We start from the raw sequence: 21,721 nt of genomic DNA, 5'->3' as shown, positions 1-21,721 counted from the left end.
CCAATAAAAAGGAAGCTGAACATACAACCCTACATTCCAGGAAATTGCTAAGAGCCAACCCTCTTTTTGGTTTTCTTTTCCATCTTATCTGAGCTATACATGCTGGTACTAGTTTTCCCTGTAATATGGAAGTTTCCAGTTCTAGAAATAAGGAGTGCACTACCTCCTGTGAATTAAAGTTTGAAAAGTTAGCTCACACAGCAGAACCTGGGGAACAATCTGGTATATGATTATTCTGGACCAAAATTTGATGGACTATGATATATTAAGTAACAGAAACAACAGAGATACAGAACCAAATAGTCAAGGGATAAACCAACACCAAACCAAAACACATGCCCCCAAAACCCAGAATATTTGTGTTTGTTTTTACAGCGATGGTGCAATTGGCTAATTAGCTAAAATTTTCATTTTTGGACTCATTATATAAATGTGAATTTGATGCATTTATGGGTCTATTAAAAATATAAGGTTGTAGAGTGTAGGAACAATGAAGCATTGACAATGTTTTGGCTGAATTTCTTTAAAGATCATTTATTTTCTAATTATGGTAAAATAATCCTTCAAGTAAGGAACTGTTACATATTAAATTTTACAATTACCTATTTATAGAATCTAAATGTGGTAAAATGGAAGACCATCTGTATTTCATTCCTTAAAATTGTAATTGTAACTGATGTTTCCAAGGCCACCAACCTGAGGGGTACGAAGGTGTAATATGGTCGTAAAAGTAACTCTAGGCCCAAATGATAATTCCATAGCTATGCTCACCAACTGGCTCCCTGGAAGGAGCTTGAGCTTCTTTCTTCCCCATTCCATGAATCGCTTTCTCAGACAAAGGCAGAACTAAGAGAGGGCTCACATTTTTCTATTAAGAGCACCCTTTCCTGCTTAGAACTGGCCCATGTGGCTCCTCCATAGCTATGTCATCTGTGTTACTATCACTGACGTCATCTGTCAGATACCACAGGCTACGGTGGTGATCTCGCCCTGTCATCCATGTAAGGAAGGTCTGTGGGCTAAAACACACCCTGCGTCATCTACCTGAGGTTAGACTGCGTCATATCCCCTGTCCTGGGTTGGCAAGGGCCTCACAGCACCATTAGGGCCACATTTTAGCAATCACCATTCCTCAGGCAAATTAAGATTTAATGCTCCTTCTGTGTGCCAAACTCCCTTCAGTTGGACTTCAGATTAAAATCCTGTGGTGGGGGGTGGGGGAGGAGTTCTATAGAAAGTAACTTCACAGGGCGATCTGATCATAAATTCCTAACTGAGTAGGTCATGGTGGGCAGTCACGCCCCAGACATATAACTTTTTATTAAAATGTTTATCTTCGCCTTTATCAAGCCCTTTCCATTTTTTCTGTGCATCTAGGTTAACACTCCTTTGTTTCCATCCCCTCCCACCTTCCTGTAATCCTTCTTACCTTCCCTCCTTAATCTCAAATGCATAAAATAATTGCAAACTGTTATTCTCTGAAACATTTATCTCAGTCTGTTGAGCTCTTGCTTCCAGGTATATCCTCTTTTTGGCTCAAATAAATTTTTATAAAAATTCTTTATAAGTTTGAACATTTCTTACTTCGACATTCCTTATACCTTCCACTCCACTTTCAAAACTCATATCCCAATTTATTTATTAATTATTATGACACCATTTGTCACATGGTACGTGGGTGGAAGCTTTACCCCAAATTTAAAAATTAATTATAGAAATTGAATTGTTCAGTCTAGCTGTTACTGAATCAAGCTATCCTGGGTCACATGAAGGTTTCCAAGGGATACGCTCACTTGGAGAGTTTAAGGGAAACCATTTTCAGACTCTCAACATCTATGTTCTCTTTTCTATATTTTTCTCTCTGAGAAAGCATTTGTATTTGGAGACTCAAATACAGGTCTCGTTTCTCACTTCCCTTTTAGGATTTCCCTTATCCTGTTTTATAAAGAAAGGCATGCCTTTTACTCATCTAGAATCTTGTTATTGTGCGGTGCCCCAGGGTGTGCAGACCTCTGGGGTGCCAGACAAAAGGGCCATTTGAAATACTGTTGTTGACTAAGCCTTCTTTGATCAAGGCACCATGAGCTCATTCATGGTAAGCCTTCCTGTCTTTCTGCCTTATAGTATTTATTTCTGTTAAATGTATAGTGAGAAGGATTGCATGTTGTGACATTCTAAATTCATATATATTGTGGAACAGAATGGCAGAACTGGACAATTTTTATTTAAAAAAACCTTGCCTTTGCTTATGCACTTTTCTGTGGATACCTATTTCAAATGGAAGAGGCAGTATGTTTGCAACATAGTGAGTATAAACTCCAACTCTGCACCCAAGTAGTCCTTCTTTATATTTCATCTTTACTTTTCACTTTGTAATTTTAGGCAAGACTCAGTTTTCTCATCTCTAGAATGCCATTAAAAATAGTGTCCACCTCATAGGACTGCATGACAATTAATGGAAACAATGCTGAAAAGTCATTTCAGAGAAAGACCAGATTAAAACAAATGCCTAACAAAGGTTTGTATTACATATAACACACTTACAAACTTCCTTTTTGAGAAGTTATAACAGGAGAGGGTCCTGTCCTCAGGCATAACTTAATGTTTGGCCGTGTAGTAAACAACTCAGCTTTATCCAAAGAAAAATCTGGCCTTTGCCCTTGCCTCTTGGGAGGTAATCTCTAAACCCATGGAATGTGTTTTGTTTTGTTTTTTGTTTTTTTCTGAGAAAAGTTGACAAAAATTGTCAAAAGTTTACACTGAGAAAAGTGCTTTTGTTTCAGTGGAAACTTTGGACAAACCAGATAGTAACAATGTGAGAGACTTGGGCCACGCCAATAATGTGATTTAGAGTGGGGGCATGGATTGTGCAGTATCAGCTTGACCTCTGGAGGGACTGGAGACTGAGATCAGCTGGGTGGGCAATCAATCATGCTTAGGTAATTGAGCCCCAATAAAACCTCTGGACACTGTGGTTTTGGTGGGCTTTCCTGTTTGGAAATATTCTATGCATATTGTCACACATCAATGCTGGGAAATAAAGATGCACATGAATCTACAGGCGGGGAGAGGGAGAACTAGAAGCACCATGTTTCATACTTTCCTTGACTCTGCTTTGTGTGCACTCTTCTTTGGCTGACTTTAATCTGTATCTTTTATCTGTAATAAACCATAACTGTGACTATAACAGCTTTCAATGAGCTCTGTGAGTCCCTCTAGCTAATTAACAAACCCAAGAGCTGTCTTGGGGATCCAAGAACTTGCAATTGCTGTCAGAAATGGATGTGGTCTTGTGGACTCTTCTCTCTAAACTTTGTATCTGCAGAAAGACCATTTTTTTGTATCTATAAGGCTTGATGGTTTCATGTTGGTCAACTTGGATTTTGTAATAATTTGTCTAGGAACTCAACAATTAACTCTTATTTTCTAAATAGGGACACATGAGGAGAATTTCCTTTTTTTCTCTTTATTAAATTTATTGGAAAAAATGTGTTGGGGTGACACTGGTAACAAAATAATACAGGTTTCAGGTGCACAATTCAACAGCACATCATCTGCACACTGTATTGTGTGTTTGTCACCCCAAGTCAAGTCTCTTTCCATCATCATTTATTCCCCCATACCCTCCTCCACCTCCCCCACCTCTCTCCCAGGAAATCACCACACTCTTGTCTGTGTCCAAGGGTACTTTCTCTTTTTTTTTCTTTTTTGCTCAATCTCTCCAAACCCCTACCACCCAGCCCCTCAATAGCTGTCAGCCTGCTCTCTATTTATGAGTCTGTCTCTATTTTGCTTATTAGTTCATTTTGTTCATTAGATTCCACATATGAGTAAAATCATACAGATATTGCCTTTCTCTGACTGGCCTATTTCACTTAGTATAATGTTCTCCAGGTCCATCCATGCTGTCAAAAGGGTAAAATATTCTTCTTCTTCTTCTTTTTTAAGGCCGAGTAGTATTCCACTTACCAAGAATATCTTGTTCTCAATATATTCTCAATGGATTGTTTCCCAATGTTCTAGAAAGGATATAGTCTAATAGCGCTATCCATTGAAGATGACAACTCAGAAAACCTGATAGGAACTTTCAGCCAAAACCTAAGAACAGCAACAGCAAGCTGCAGGAACTACTCATTGTCCTCTATATGATAAACACAATTCATGCATATCCTATTTGGTCCCCATCACAACAATGCATAGTAGCTATTATTTCTTCCATTTCAAAGATGGAGAAACCTAAGCTTGAAAAGCTTAAGAAATTGTGACACTTATGGAGACAGCATGTACAGTATGATGTCAGATTCCAAAGCCCATGCTGTATCCTGCCTACTATGTCACGCTGCATCTCCTATTAAAGGGTTCTTTCTAGTCAAGGCTTGCTGGAGGGAAGGTTTACTGGCCCAGACCTATGTTAGATGCATGGTTAGTAAAACATGGCTGCCACACTGAAGACACATTGTGTTGACAAGTAAAATAAGATTGCGATGTAAGAGATAAACTTTGTATAGGCCAGTGAGGAAATGAGCTGCCACTAGAAATCTGGGTGGTCACGTCAAGAAGTCATGCATGTAAAACATGAATTTTGGGTAACAATTTACAAGAGCATGATCAGACAGTAGAGATGGAACAACTTGACCTTGAGGCCAGACACTAGGCTCTAGTCTGAGTTCCAACATAAATGTTCTTTGATTTGGAAAAGTTATTTTGACTTTCTAGGTCTAAGTCTTCTCATCCATAAGTGGTAATTAGATTAGAAAATTCTTTATTTTTTAAAAGATTGTGCAAATCCTTGCATAAAACATGACCCCAAGCTGAGTTTTCGTTCATGGCTTTCTCAAAAAGAAAAATATAGATTTGCTGGGAAAGTGCTCTGTTTGAATCATTTAAACTCCTCATTATCTGATCTATCTCACAGTATATGTGTCTAGATTAGTTTTAGGAAAAAAATTCATGGTAGGAATAATAGCTCTACTGTTATGGAACACTATTTTTGCCTTTTTGATCTATCATTAATAAAAAGCCTGAGTTGTGGTCAATGTACTCTAATGACAAAAATTATTTCAAAATGTCAGTATGTCACCTTGAAGAAGTTTATCAGTTTAAAACTGGTCTTGAAGTGTACAGAAGAGGCATAATTTGCATACTTTTGTTTCCTACAACATTATTTTTCCAAATAACATGTCTGTCCTGTCTCTATTTGCCTGAAGCAATATAGAGTGCACACTCTCTTTGAAAGAGAAAATAACAATGCATTGGGGAACTTTTATCTGGAAGAGCAGTTCAGGCTTAGTCTAGTCATCTAATCCAAGATATTAATATTTTGGGACCATAGTCTCTGGAAAGGTGAAATTCCCATATAAGTTGTCATCAACATCAGTTGTGTACTTCAGTTTGACAATTAATTACTCATTTAATATATACTGTGAACAAGGACTGGTGCTAGATGAGGAATATAAATAAAATCTTCTCTGAGACTCAGTTTCCTCATCTCTAAAATGCTTGTAAGTATAATATTTACCTCAATAAGAAATAAAATGGTGTACATAAAATCCCAATTTCTGAATTGTTGGAGAAAATAAACAGTAACTTCAATGTAGCTCTTGTTGCCCTGAAGGAATTTAATTAGTGAAAATTGGTCCTGTCCAAACAGTTAACTATGATATAAAGCCAGAATGTGGTCAGTGAGATAAAAGTGGTAAGAACAAAACTGGAAAACATCGAGGAGGAAGATAGCACTTTTGTCTAGAAAAATTAGGTAGAAATTCCCTAAGGCGGCAGCATTTCTTTTGGAAAAGACAGATTAGGTTTTCATGTGCAACATAAGAATTTTTGATTTGTAAACTCTCCTTAAAATATCAATCATGATCTGGATAATATAGCTGGGAAGTTGAACTTTTATGGTAAAGTATCATAATCTTATAGTAAGAGGTAGTTTCAAGTGGCAAGTTTCAGAGTCCTGTCTTGAGGTTTGTCTTATTTAGCACTTTGGTCAATGATTTGATTATCAGATTATCAGATGACATGAAAGTAAGAGGGGTAGTGTAAGTGGAATAACAAAATGAAAATCTAGTGGGTTCAATCTAATAAGATGATGTTTAAAAGCAAATGCATTTACAGTTGGTAACACGGTCCAAATAATCAGGTACAGGAGCTTGGGTAGGAACAAAAAAAACCTCAGTGATTTTAGTCAACTGTAAGTTGTGTGTGAGGTAGCATCTAAACATTCATTGAGATTTTACTTTATACTAATAAAAGTATTTCACTCCACAAATATTAATGAAGGCCTGATGTATGCGAAGGCCATACAACAGCAAAGTGCACACATGGACACTGTAATCTCAGGACTTAAATTTTAATGGAATAAACAGAAATGAAATAATATTTCACAGTTAGATGTTGCACTGCGGTTGTGACAAATGTCAAGTGGAAAAAGTACAGGGTGTCATGTGCTCACATAACACGGGGACCTGAGTTTGTATTGATGTCAGGATACGCTTCTTTGAAGAAGTGATTTTTACTGAACTCTGAAAGATGACTAGGAATTAATCAGGTAAGAGAGAAGGAGAGAGAGTTCCACATAGAGAAAACAGTGTTTATAAAGGGCTTTAGCCAAAAATGAGAAGATGACTAGAGTGGGGCAAGACCACATGCCAAGACTGAACCTTAAAGGAATTTCATTATATTGGTGAGACTTCTGATAGCTAGAAAACTATTATAAGGTGGAATGTGGTCAGTCCTGTGAAAGAGATAAGAATAAAGTTTTGCAGAGCATAGGAGACATTTCCGTCCCCCTGGGGAATTAGGCAAAGAGTCATCAAGAAGATGACATTGCACCCGGTCGGCGTGCCTCAGTGGTTGAGCTTCGACCTTTGAACCTGGAGATCACAGTTTGATTCCCGGTCAGGGCACATGCTTGGGTTTCAGGCTTTATCCCAAGTAGGGGTTGTGCAGGAGGCAGCCAATCGATGATCCTCTCTCATTTTTGATGTTTCTATCTCTCTATCCCTCTCCCTTCCTGTCTCTGAAATCAATAAAAGAAAAACATTTAAAAAAAAAAAGATGACATTGCAGTTGGGACTTTGAAGAAAGACCTGATTTTGGCAGGCGAGTTAGGGTGTTCTCAGTATACAAAGAGAAACATAAGACAGCAACAATTTGAATTATTAAATAAAATTAACCAGAGAGGTAGAAGGACTATTAGGAGAGTGTTGGATCATGGGAACAGAAGCAAGGCAGCATTACAAAGAGAAAAGGGTCACCATCTGGAATGATCGTACAGTATTTAAATAAGACAAAGATTGAACTGTACTCACTGTATTTATTGAACTGGAAATTACTGGTGAACTCAGCGTGAGTACATTGAACTGTGAGTATACAGTGAGGAAATGGAGAAAGCAGGGAGAGAGAGCAGGGCATAGCAGATAGAAAACTCAATATGGTGAGATTCTGATGGCAGGACCTTGTGATGCTCATTTTTTATGTTTTCAGAAGAAAGCATATTGCAATAGCCATGTAGTTATGCAAACATCAATTTCAGTTGTTGAGTGAATGCATATTTGGGAGAAGAAAGGTTAATTATATTAGAAATAGGACAAGACTTTGGGGAAAAGGAGTTGAGATTATTCGCTGGCTCTAGCAAATTACTAACATTGTGACCTTGGGCAAGTCACTTAACCAGTTGGAGCCCTAGTTTCCTCACTTATAAAATGAGGATAATGATAATTGATCTAATTTCTCTAGAGAGGTGGTGAGAGAGTGAAAGTAAAAAAATACATAAATTCGATTGATTCATAGACTGTAGAGGGCTTATCTAATAGAAAGTGATGTTTTAGTATCAGAAGCATTAGAAGCTATGTCATAGACTGACTATGTAGCCTGCTCATTTCTTCTCCTTCCTGGACTACATGTTACAGTGACCCTTGCAGCGACAAGACCATGTCTTTGAGTTTGAGTGAATGATACATGACCAGGGTGATGTGTGCCACTTCCCACAAGGGTTCCTGCATGCTCCTTCTGCTTCCGCCAGCTAAATGTGGACACTCGTGGGGGCCTTATAGTATACGCGCTGATGGATGTACAGATTGTTACTGACAATTTGGAAAATAATTTGGCATTCTCACCCATAGTCCTGCTATTGTACTCCTTTGGTGTATTTATAAATAGGTAACTTGCAAATGTGCACTAAGAGACATATATGGTTGGGTTTATTGTTTATAATAACCCAAACTGAAAACAACATAAATGGCCATCTGAAAGCCAAATGCCCATTAACAGAAACAAACAATTTATATTCACAAAAATATTAAATAACAGAAAAAATTAATCACTATAACGACATGAAATTACGTAAATGAAATTTAAAAATATGGTAGGCAAAATAAGTCGAAAAAGAAAACATATGTTGTGATGAAATTATAAAAATTAGAAAAAGAGAGAGAAAGATGAAAAGATAGAACCAAGCAATATATTTTTCAGTGCTGTATGCATTGTGGTTTTATTTAAAAAGAAGAAGAGAATCATAAAAGTTGCTGATCGCTAAAACAATACTGCAAACAACCACCTTGAAATTTAATGTCTTAAAGAAACACGTATTACTTATCTTGCTCACAAGTCTGTTGTGTTCATCTGATATTGCCAGTGCTTGGCTGATCTTGGCTGGGCTTGCTCATGTGTCCGTGGAGCTACAGGTCACTCAAGCGGTTCTGGTAATCTTGGCTGACACATGTTCTCTGCTTGGCTATTGACAGATCTAGGGTAACCATGATGTAGTGTGAACAGCTCTGGTTCACGTGTCTGTCACCATCCAGTGAGCTAGCATGACCCTGTTCTCACAAGGATGCACAATAAACAAGGACCAGCTTGCAAAGGGACAAGCAGGAACACCCATGCGTTCTCCAAAACTCTACTTGCATCTCATTTGCTTACATCCTATTAGCAAAAGCACGTCACATGACCAAGACTGGGCTCAGAATGGGAAGAGATGATCATTTTATAAAGCAACGGTCATAGGACGACATTAATCTGGGTTATTTATGCAATCAATCTGCCATAGGACTATCCATCACAGAATTCAAGATTATGATGACCGCTGTCAGGAAGGCAGGGGGTGGGAAAGAGAAGGCACACAGAGGTAGCTGCCAGGTTAATGGAAATGTTCTAGCTATTAAGTGAGGTAGCAGTTTTACTAGTGTTCCCTTCATAGTTGTGCTTTATAACCTGCATACAGATTACATGTATTCTTTTGTAAGCATCAAATGCTATCTATCTATTTATCTATCCATCTATCATATATATATATATATGTACATATATATATATTTAAGTATTGGGAAAAAGACTTATTTAAATATAAGAAAAACTAAAGGGCCAATTTGCAAAGTCCAATGAAAATGGGGCATCTGGATTCTCTTTTTGGGTTTCTGCAAAAAGGGATATTAAATGCCACTTTTTTATAGAAGACTGTGACTTTGACAAAGAAATCACTTATTAAAAAAAGTTGAAGGGCAAGCTTTGCCAAGCTGGTGAGAATAATTCCGTCTTTCTTCTGGAGACCGCAGATCACATTTCAACAGCGAAGAGCCACAAGTGGACTCTGCTGCACTCCTTTCCTCTCTTTTACTCTGTTTGTTTTATTCCTGGAACAAAGATGCCACAGCTTGTCTTCGAAAGACTTCCATGTGAGTTTGAAAGAGTGTCGAATTTGGAACATGTTATAGTTCAGATAAAGCTCCTGATTTTTTTTTTCAAAGTGCTCCTCAATTGGACCCAGATCCCAGACCTCCGGGGTCTGATTCATTCATCTCTAGCTGGAACGATGCTTTTTCGCCCCTCTCCAAAAGGCTGGGAGATTCACTTGAAAAAGATGCTGCTGCTGCCTATTTTTTTCACATCACAAAAGAATTAATGTTTGCACAGCCCTTTGAAGATGCGGTGTCACGCATGTGCTATTATTAATAATAAACTACAGATCTGCTTCACACCATCTGAAAAACAGGGCTGTGCCACCATGAAAGAACTTTTATTTCCACCAGTTCTCCATTATGCTCAGCCCAGATGCAGCTCAGCTTCACACTGGGGCTAGTCCCAGAACATGGGTAAAGACAGGAAGCAGCTGCAGGGAAACAAAACAGCATATACCACCCAAAACATCAAAACAAAACACAACACAAAGTCAAAAAGAAGACTTTTATAACCATTAGGGATCAATGGCATTGCTGAAAGCATTTTAGCTAGAGCATGGATTTAGGACACAGCACCTGCTGACGATGGGACCAAAAGGGGCATATGTGACTCTGAATGCATTCTGAAGAAGGTAAACATCCCCGGGGTTCCTGAGCCTGCACAGACAGGAAAGAGGCGCTGATCGCAATCTTCTGTTGGTCTTGCCTTTTCTATTTGCTTAGTGCTTTAATTGTTCTTTCTCTTTTTCTTTTCTGAAACCACTAATGCCATTCCTACAGTAGCATTTTGCTTTTACCTACCTTTACATGGCTGGGTTTTGAGCAGATGGACGGAGAGTGAGGCTACTGTAAATAACAGTCCAGTAAAGTCTTCAGGACAGGTCCCATTTGGAGAGGCAAATGCAAACACAGAGCTGAAATACACAGGGCGGCTTCTGTGGTCTTCACTGACAACAGGCACACCGCTGACAGCAGCGGCCTGGGAAAGAGCAAATTTGAGAGCTGGGTCTATTATTTTTGTTTTTTTTTTTAAAAAAAAAAAAGAGAAAAATCTTTGCACCTGTCTTTGGTGGCAAGATTCTCAACTCATTCCCCATGTTTCAGCCTCCCCTCAGCTCTGCTTATTTTGGAGCTATTTAAAATGGACCCCAACTGTATTTCCCAATCACACAAGGGCTTCAAGAAGGAAAAAGTATTTCTTGCTCTGTTCCAGGCCCCAAAACTGAAGTCGTTGCATATGGAAAAGGGAGCTGGAGAGAGAGAGGAATAAAGAGAGAGAGAAGTAGAGAGAGAAATAGAAAGAGAGAGAGAGACTGAGAGAGAGGGGCAAAAATACAAAATTCAAGGAAATCAAGACCATGCTGTGCAAAATTGTTACAGCTGTTTCTGTTTTTATTGGCTGTTTCTTTTGGCTTCACTTTTTCAGCAACTGCGGTTCATATGAGCAGGAAGGCATACAGCACGGCCACGCTGCATGGTGGCGGGAGGGGAGACGACAGGGCAGGGAGGAGAGCAGGAGGGCCGGCTGCATGGGAGGCTCTGAACTGGGTGCAGCGCTTGCTTGGACGGGATACACATCAAAGCATTTCATTTTGATAGTTTTGTGGAAGCCTTAGAATAGAATTCAGATGCACTTAAAGAAAAGCTCCTAAAAGCATCCCATCACCCTGGCTGGATTAGATTAGTGGTCCGTTTAAGGCATTGTACTAGCCCTGGAAATGACGGTCTGTATCTCCGAGGAAATCAAGTGTCAGGACACATCCCTTTCCCTCCGTCTCTCCAACTGTGATTCACCTAGACTATTGCACAAGGCTGAACATATGGAGAGTGCATATTTTCCCTAGGGAACTCGATTTCTCATGGTTACAAATGGAATGAGCTATCTGCCTGCTCACTGACCCTGTGAGGATATCGGCAGCTGGGATACAGAGCCCCAGGGCCTGGAGTAAGCTGCTCACCCACCTTGATCCCCCTGCACGGCAGCTGGAAGGCGAGTGAGAAAAAGGCACTTAGAAAAGCCCACAATTTCTCTCTCTCTCTCTCTTCCCATGTCTCTCTCTTTCTTAAAACTTCCTATTAAATTGGGGGTTTAAATGACATTTTTAAGCTTTAAAATTTTGCTTAAACTGTTCTTCAATTTGATACTGTTCTCAACCACACTTGCCCTAACACACACACACACACACACACACACACACACACACACACACACTCTCTCTCTCTCTCTCTCTCTCTCTCCCTCTCTCTCTCTCTCTCTCTTAACTAAATTAATTTTACAAACACTAAGAAAACATTATTTTAAAAGTACATACTGTGTCTCCAAATGAGGACAAGTGAGCAGATCTCGGAGGTAAAGAACATAGCAAGAGTTTGGTTTGCAGTTATAGCAAAAGGGAAAATACAATGAAAAGTTGCTTAACAGAAAAAAAACAACACCCGACATCTGGTGATAAAATGTTGCATACTTTCACATTAAATAAAAAATCCAGCTGTAGAATGAAAGGCCAGTCCTGAGCCCAGGTCTCACACATTGGTTCTGCTTGCAGGTTTAACTTGGGTTTTCTAAACTAAACTAACTTACCTGGCCCTGGGAGGGAAAATCACAGCCTACGTGCCTCAGTGTTCTCATCTGAAAACTGAGCCGGACTTGAGAAGATGGACTAATTAAAGGTTACAAAGCACTTTGAGAATATAAAACCCCAGGTAATTGCAAACATTAAATCTAATAACATAATTAGATGTTGAAGGTTGTGTCTTGGTCATTTTGTTTTCTGAACACCAGCAAGAAAGGACTCCTTCCAAGCTTGTTCTATTTATTTTCCCAAAGGAGTCATTGAATGACCTGAAAAAAATGATGTATTTTGAAATATACCATGCTTTTCTGCATTTTCTGATATCATTCCTTCAACTCATTGTTACCTTTTCCCTATGTATTAATAGTAACTAACAACACATCATTATTACCAAATCTTAAATTTCTTTAAAACTTTTCAATTGGGGTGTAGTAACTGTAGAATGAGACTGTGTTTTTGAAAGGGGGCTCACTAACCTCTTTAAATAAGAAAATAAGTGATTTCATGAATTAGCAATGAAATCGTGCCTTGTGAAAGGGACCCATTAAAAAACCCCCACAGATTTCATATTTAGTGCTGACACATAAAGGTTGGAATTATGAGTAGTTCATTCCCACTTCAGCCTCTGACTCAATGTAAAGGTGGACAAAGTTCCCGTCCTTTGGGCTTTGGCCACAAAGTGGGTTGATAGCACTAGACCACAAATAGAGTAATTACAATGAGGTTTGGAAGCACACAGGATTTCTATTCTTTGAGGACATTTCCCTCTTGTGCATCTGTTAACTATTATTACAAATTTGAGATACCATTAATCAGTAGCATCTTTTACGAATGAAGAGTGGATTGCTGCGTACTGAGGTTCAGCCAAGCAGCCCTATTAGCTGGCGTACACCGAACCTCCCTTGCAAAAACATGTTTCTGCTATTATCCTTACAGAAGGCTATGTGTTCACACACATGCACAATTATGAGACTGAACACTCCCCTTTTTTTTGGGTTGCTCTTTGATCTTTTGTTGTTTTGCTGCTTGTGCCCATATGGAAATGTTACCAACCAGCAGGGTAATTCCTTTCCATTATGATTTCTCATCCAGAATCTTCCCCCCTGTGGTTTCTTATTTGTGTTGGGCTCCAGATTGATGCTACTATTTCAAAGGAACACACCTCATCGGGTTCAAAAGCTCAATTTGCTTTAAGTAGCCATCAAAGATTACAATTAGATTTAAGTATCTGTTTACACCCAAGTTTTTCTGACATGCAATGACAACTTGGGCATCTCAAGAGAAATACAGTTTTTAAATTTTTTTTCTTTATTTTTTGGTGAGACCAGAAGACACGTAGGGTTGGGTAGGTAGGTCATACATGCTACTAGCGTTGTGCTTGTTTTCAGTGCAGTGCAGTGGTCTTTACCAGCTAGGAGTATATAAAACACACATAAGCATGACCTCATCTCATCCAAAGGAAATTTATTGAAACTATTTAAACCCTAAAAAAGCTCAATTTGTGGATGGCAGTTTATAGCCATGCCTAAATTTTTTTCCTATTCATCGTACCCAATAACTCTAGTCCTGGAAACCGCCCCCCCTTTCATTATACTGGAAAATACCAAAGAGGTGAGAGCACAGAAGTATGTGCTTACTAAGGGAGCTTTCCTTTTTTAAGAGCCTTCTGAAGCTCCTCCCTAGGAGAGATTAAATAAAGTCAGTGCTTTCCCACTTCCCAAGACTATCTCCACACATCAAACAAATGAAAATCCTTCCAAAAACTCATCTCCCTTCATGCCCACGTTCAAATATGCTGTTTTATGTGGGTCGACCAAAGTCTTTTTCTGATTTTCCTCCCCATCTGTTCTTTGAATAAACATGCATCCTAAAGAGAAGGAGACTTAAAGGATCAAATTTGGTTCCTGTATTTGGAAATGTTTTCAAAAGACCACACCGCACTTGGCTATTCGGTCAAGTTAGGTTCCGTTTGCTTCTAATAGCACTTAATTACCTCCCACATGCTTCTCAGACTCTTCCACTTCTCAATCCTCACAACTTAGCTATTACGATATCTGAAAATTTTTTTAAAAAAATCAAGTGTGTGAGCTGGTAGAACGGCTGCCTTTGACTTTGTTCCCACCTGTCCATGTCCACCAGTCTTCTCAGGTGACTAGAGTGACTATACTGGGTGTTTTGAACAGTAGAGGCCAAAGAACCAGACATATAACCAGTTGGTTTTTAACTTTTTATAGACACAGTGCCTCAATTTCTTTCTTTTGTAAATGAATTAATACACTCTTGGGATTTAAAAGCTCGCTTGAATGGAAACAATCCACACTGATGAATCTCTGAGAGGAAGGACGCCCAAAAGTATGAAAAATCCAGAACATATTATGTTAGAGTATCTTCAAGATGGGATCTGTTTATCCTGATGAATTAACTTCTATTTTTGTTTCTCCAGATTAAAAGGAAGAGGAGGGTGGAGTAAGGAGCTTCTGTGGAATGTAATGCATGTTTTCAGTTTTCAGCATATCCAGCTTAAAAACCCTGAATAAGTTAAGAATGTTTGTTAATTTGAATTGAATTCTACTGGTATAATATATAAAAACTAAGTTTTTGGTGTGTGTTTTTTCATTATTGCATTTAGTTTAAACCTGGAGTAGACAATCTTTTTTTTAGAGAGCCAGATAATAAATGATTTAGGATTCATGGGCCAAGAGCAAAATTGAAGATATTATGTAGGAACTTATATGACAGAGGAGAAAAACTCGTATCCCACTGCAGTCTTTTTTGTCCAGGTGCTGGGCGCACTTTGCACACAGCTACTGGTAGCTGCAGACATTCTCTGGTTCCAGGGGTTGGGGCCTAGCGGGCTGGCAGGAGTGTGCGGGGCACAGGGAGTAAGGATGGGGAGGGATGGTGGCCACCAGCCAGAGGGCCAGCACTGTAAGCAGAAAGGGGAACAGGGTTGAGGGGACACTGTGGCTTAGCCTCTGTAACTCAGTGCCCGAGGGCACAAGAAAACAGGCTTTGGTCTCTTGACTGTAGTTTGCCAGCTCCTGGTTAAACAAATGCCTGGATACTGATGACTCCCAAATTTTTATCTCCAGTCTGAGCTCCAGCTACCTGTTATACACTTTCTCTTAGCTACTTGGCAGGTGCTTTAAAGAAAAGATGTTCCAAACTGAACGCATTGTTACCTCCTTCCCTCGGTGCCCTGCTTCAGTAACCAGCAGCCCTGCTGGCCCGGACGCCCAAGCCAGGAACTTGGTGTTCATTTTCGACTTCCTTCCTTCATCTTCTTATTCCTTTGCCATATTGCTCCTGCACTGGAAACAGTGCAAAGCATGGACAGATTTAGCTTATATTTATATTTCTAACCCTTTCTCGAGTGCCCAACATATAGTGGAGTTTAAAAATTAGTTATTGAGCCCTGGCCGGTGTGGCTTAGTGGTTAGACCATCGGCCTGCACACCAGAGGGTAGAAGGTTCGATTTTTAAGCAGGAGCGCATATGTGGGTTGCACGCTCGATCCCCATCCCTGGTCAGGGTGCATGGGGGAGGCAACCAATTGATGTGTCTCTCTCTCCTCTCTCTCCCCCCCTCTGCCTCCCTTCCACTCTCTCTAAAAATCAATGGGGAAAAAATATCCTCAGGTGAGGATTACAAATAAAATAAAATAAAATAATAAAATAAAATAATAAAATAAAATAATAAAATAAAATAATAAAATAAAAATTGGTTATTTAATTAATGTAACAATCACCAAGATCGGTTGATTCTCTTGATTATTTCATTCCTCTGCCAGAATTCTTCAATGGAGAATAAATATCAAACACTTAGCAGACCACGCAAAGCTTTTCCTGTTTTGACTTTGCCTACCGTAAAAGACTGACCATGTAGAATTATACTCAACGTGCCAACATCTCTCTTACCCCCTGTGCCTGTTGGGGTCCCTGCCTGCCTGGAGCACCCTGTCCCGCTGTTTCTATGGTAACGGACCTCCTTATTCATTAGGTGTTTGTTCCATGGCTCCAGATATGCCCCTCTTCCGCAGCACTTCACCGGTGCTGAGACTGTTTGCCAGGTGCGTTTTGCCCACACTGGACTATGCACGGCGTGGAGGCCTGGCTGCATTTGTCTATGGCTCTGTATATCTTAGTTTGGCACTTTGAACATGGCAGAGGGGAAGCGATCATCCAGCTGAATTCAGCATGACCCCTCAGTGTCACAGAATCCTCAGGACCCTTTCTGCATCAGTGTGGACCTAAGAAGGCCTATCCTAGGCCCCAAACCCTTTATTTGTCTGGAGCCACAGGGAATAGACTACACCGGTCTCTATGAAGGATCGTGTTGTGTGTGGAAGGGCACAGGGCTCCAAAGGGAAAGGAGCAGGAAGGAAGAAAGAGCATTTGGAAGCCCCAAGGCGTGACCTTTGGTGTAGAAATTTCCCTGGCTCTGGGTTTGCATTGCACACAAGGCAAGGTAATTGCACTTACAAGTTACCTAGATAAAGAAAAGACTAAGTCTGACTGGGGGGCTGACCACTTGCATCAAAACTCAGGTGTAAATTTTGTCTTAGAGTCACAGCAGAGATGCTCAAACAACTCCAGAGAAGGCTATAAGAACCGTGAGATATTTCCTTTTATGCTTAAAGTAAGAAAAGTCCAGAATGATCATTGTAATCAATGATTGTAACACCCTCTGTGTGCACGGAAATATTAAAATAAAACAAAGTCAAGCAATATACTTAATTTCTTTCCTTTCTAAAGTCTAGGTAGGCAGAGAATTACAAATAGGTGAAAGCAGGGAGGGTAAACAATCATATCACTGTATTAATTTAGAAAATCTGAAACAAGGTTTGGTGGCAACGACATCAGGAAAGAATACGTATAATAACAGCTAAGTTATTACTTGGATGCTGTTCAATGCGTCCACCATATAATTAGGCATTGTTAAAGATTTCCCTAACATACACTGATGATTGGGCTATAATGAAGGGGGAAAGGTAACGGAGGGAAGATTATAGACTTTGGGAGAAAGTTGTGTTTTTGAATTTAATAAGTACCTGAGGACACTGTATTCAGACTGTCCAGTTACAACCCTTGTTTAAGTATGAAGGATGGGAAGTTAGATGAATTTGGATTATTACTATGAAAAAAGAACACTACACACTTCAGTTTTTTTGACAATGCCTATTTTAGTTCCTTTGTGCCTACATTTTTTTATCCCAGTAAATAAAAGGATAAGAAGTTTCCCAAAAGTTCCAAGAACCCCCTTCTTTGGTAAATGATGTGATTCTTAATTACAAGAGAATAGAATCACTTTTGTCTTGAAAATGTTGATTTGGGGGAAAAGTGGGAAATAGGTGTTTTTCCCGATTTTTTCCTTCCTTCCTTCCTTCCTTCCTTCCTTCCTTCCTTCCTTCCTTCCTTCCTTCCTTCCTTCCTTCCTTTCTTTTTCTTTCTCTTTCTTTCTTTCTTTCTTTCTTTCTTTCTTTCTTTCTTTCTTTCTTTCTTTCTTTCTTTCTTTCTTTCTTTCTTTCTTTCTTTTTTTCTTTCTCTTTTTTTACATTAGAGCAGAAACTGGCAAAAATAAATGAACCACAAAATTGTCTGTGGACCAATCAGACCTCTAGAACTATTAAGATACCTTCAAGTAGTACTTTCTCTGAGGCCAGGTCTAGGCACTGGGGAAGAAAAAGAAAAGTGTATACTTGTGAAACTTTAAAGACGACAGCGACTGCCTTTGCAGAAAAGGATTTCCTCCCCCCAAAATTTCCCCAGAGTCCTCGCTAATAATATAAAGTGAGCTGAAAAATCACTGTGCTCAGCATTGACTGTGACTTCTGGAAGGCTTCTTGAAATTAATCAGCACATTTTTCTCTTGTACCATCTTTGAGTTTCACATCTAAAGATGTTTTTGTTAGGACCAAGCGAGGAAGAGATGGCCTCCCAGACAGAATCCGCTGGCATCTTGGCAGCTGTCCCTTCCTTGCCAGGTGGACTGACACAGGCTGAAAACAGGCCATCGTAAAGGTTCTTTACGCTGCTGTAGCTGATGTACATAATGAGCGGGGCCTTCTTTGTTCTAGATATTTTTGCTCTGGAGTATTTCACTCAGGCTCCCAAGAAAGACTGAGCCACCACAGCACCAGGCAGAAAAGAAAGGGAGGAATGTGTCATGTGCAGGACACTGCACAAAGCACTGGGGGAACAGTGCGTTCCTCTGGGGAGAACCTAGGGATTCTTTCTGGGCCTGGTGTTTTCATGGCTTACTCTAAGATTCCATCAGAGTGATGTCCTTTTATTTCAGGCATGTCTGTTTTTCTCATCGATAAGAGTGTCATTTTTTAGAGGGTTGGCACTGTCTCTGGGTTTTTTCAGCCTGGCCATAGATCTTTGTCCAGTGCTTTAAGTAAGGAGGTATTAAAGGGAATTTGAGAAATTGAATTGTAGAGTGAATGACTGAAATGATGAATAAAGTCTTGCCCTAGAGCAAGATAGTGTTAAACTTTTCTTTTACTTTAGACATTTAAATAAAATACTTAAGACCACTTTGCGTGTTGAGGTGTATTTTTACTTTATTTAATTAACAAGTTAAATTTTTATTCTGGCATCTGTAGTTTCTGTTTCCCCCTCTTTTGTTAGTTGAATCAATAAATTTATAGTGAGGCTTTATGTCTCTTCATCCAGAAAAATTGATTCTAATTCTAAATCTATGGCCTCACTTGCTAATCCCTAAGCATTTGGTACTTTCTTGTATATTCTGGATCTATTTCTTAGTGACGATGTGGCGGAGATAGTGCTACGTGTTCGCCAAATTTCATTTGATTTTCCTCTTACTTGGGTCCATTGCAAATCACACGTCCCAGGCCTCCTGATTTATATGCTGCCAGATGATGGACTTGGGCTAATAAAATGAGAAAGGAAGAAACACGTGTCAGTTGCAGGCTGAGACTGAAAAGCCCCCCAGGATTTTTTGGTCACTTTCTTCTCCTGCCATAGAGAATTGCAGAGGCCTCACATTGCAATAGAATAGCCTCAAGTTCAAAGCCACTTAGATCATTGTGTCACTGTGTGGAGCACAATCGCCAAGGAGAATGGCCCCAACCCACTGGCGGACTTTTGCATCTGTCATCTGTTCTGTTTAACTACTAAGATGGCGGGGTTTTTGTTTACAGAGCATAAACCCAGCCTCCTCAAGCTGATACTGAAAAGGTGCAGTAGGAATGCTTGTCCATTCCCCTGTGAGCATCCGTTTCATCTCGGGGGATCACTTGCGCTGTAAACAACAGTCTTGAGCTGAGGATCCTAGATTTTTTGGATGGTACTCTCCTAAATTATTATTAGTGTGCTAGTCACATTCAATCAAAGGGCCAAATAGTGAGAATAAGATATATACTGAAGACAAGAGGCCATAGTGGGAAAACTAAGTATGTTAAAGTCAGATATACTTGGATAAGATTCCCAATATGCATCATCTCTATTTATTGGAGCTTTGTAAATTACTTTCTAAGTCTAGGTTATCTCATTAATTAAAATGAAGATAATAATATCTACTTATAGAATTGGTAGGAGGATGTGTGGGCATCTGCTTGATTCATTGTAAAACTCATTGGATTTTGTTTTTAGCGCTAATAGGCTACATGACTTTGAGAGGGACTCTTGACCTTTATAAGCATGAGTTTTTTTTGTTTGTTTTTGTTTTTTTAATGTTTAAAAGTAGAAGCAGTACCTGCCTTGGGGGTTGTGGTGAAGATTAAGGAGAATGTGTATGTTCTGCGTTGTTTGGCTCATGCTGAATCGCAATAAATGATGATCCCTACCATGACTTGTGCAGGCTCATTGGAATTTACTTTCCACAGTGGTATCTCCAAAGCCTGAGTCTTATACTTTGATTAAGAGCATGGAGAGTTTCCCTTACCCAAGCTTCAGTATAGATTCAGCAGTTCCTTTTTCATATTCTTTTATTAGTGTGGTGGTGCAAATTAATAAAGGGACGCACTTTTGTTTTGCTTAAGCCCTGTCATTCAATTTTGCTACACGCAGCCCTTCAAGTCCATTTTGGACTCTGCATAGAGAGAAATAGAATTCAAGTATGCTCTTATCCTGGGGTTATTATGTCATTGAGATAAAGCCTAGTTTGCATTTTCTTGTAATTTTAAAGAAAGCATACACACTGTCTGCCACTGCCTTTGACTAGTTTGTTAAAGCATCCTAATATGTGTTTAATGACAGACACGTAATGGAAATGTTCGATAGAAAGTTTGCTCTCCTACATCTGCTGACAGCCTTTCCCGTCCTGATTTACTCCCTTTTCCCGACAGTTGAGTTCATTTGAGAAGTGAAAGCACAAATATCAAGCTAACATCTTGCATACATTATCCTGTGACGATTCACAGGACAATAAACAGCTGTTAATGAAGAATCATCTCAAAGCAGAGATATCTGGTTTTATGATTTACTCTATGCAACTAATTAAAAAAGAAATCTTTATTGCCTCTCATATCCATCTAGCCCCTTCACAATTATGTCTTTTAGCATTTTTCCGTCAGATTTTGTGAGTGATATTGGCCCACATTGGCTCATGCTCCAGATGGATTAAGATGTAATTGTAATCTCTTAAATCTTAACAACTACCATTTTTTGCCAGCTTCCTACACTTTAGGCCTTCCACCTTTCAGGAGCACCAACATCCTCCGGCTGTCCTAGTCCACCCTCCAGCAATCTGTTAAAGGAAATCACTTTAAGTTTCTAATGGCTTTATTTTGTGCTAAATATCTGCAAGAATTTGAGCAAATCACTTAACCTTTTGGTGTATTCCCTCATCTGTAAAATAATGACCTTTGATGAGATTACATATTATAAATCTTTCAAGGGCCAGGATTCTCTGGCAAACCAGAAATTATGTCATGAGCATTAGGGCTTTCAAATAGAAGACTGGAGGAGGTGATGCTGAATTTAATCAAGTAATATTTCTAGTGGTAAAGTGTATTATGATTGTCAACAAGTGTATGTTGGACACATCCCACTATGCATTACGGTGGAACACAAAAAATGCAGCAGATGTGTTCTGCCTTGAAGCAGTTTCCAATTCAGTCATGGAGACATGTATGACTAACTTCATATCAAATAATTGAATTAAATTAATGTCATAATGGAGTCACAATCATCACAGTGGCTGGTTTATGTACATTTTCGTTAACTAGAGCTTGGTAGATAATATAGCTGCTTAATGCATCAAAAATAGGATCCTTTTCAAAAATGAAAACAATGCCTGCAATTGTTGCCAGCATTCTGTTGAGAGATGTGAGGTCCAAAGGTTTATTGCAAAGAAAATGTTTCAGGTGTTCTTTACAAACAGTAAAATCCAACACATCCTCCATTTTGAACTTCTAGGAAGCAAAGGAGATGGATTCAGGGTCAAAGGAGACATTTTTGTGACTGAAAATAACCATTTTCATTTGCTCATAATTGTGGGTAG

The sequence above is a fragment of the Miniopterus schreibersii genome (assembly GCF_964146895.1).
Source record: "Miniopterus schreibersii genome assembly, chromosome: 8".
Taxonomy (NCBI): domain Eukaryota; kingdom Metazoa; phylum Chordata; class Mammalia; order Chiroptera; family Miniopteridae; genus Miniopterus; species Miniopterus schreibersii.
The sequence above is the reverse complement of the archived record's forward strand: the minus strand, read 5'-3'. Positions refer to the sequence as shown.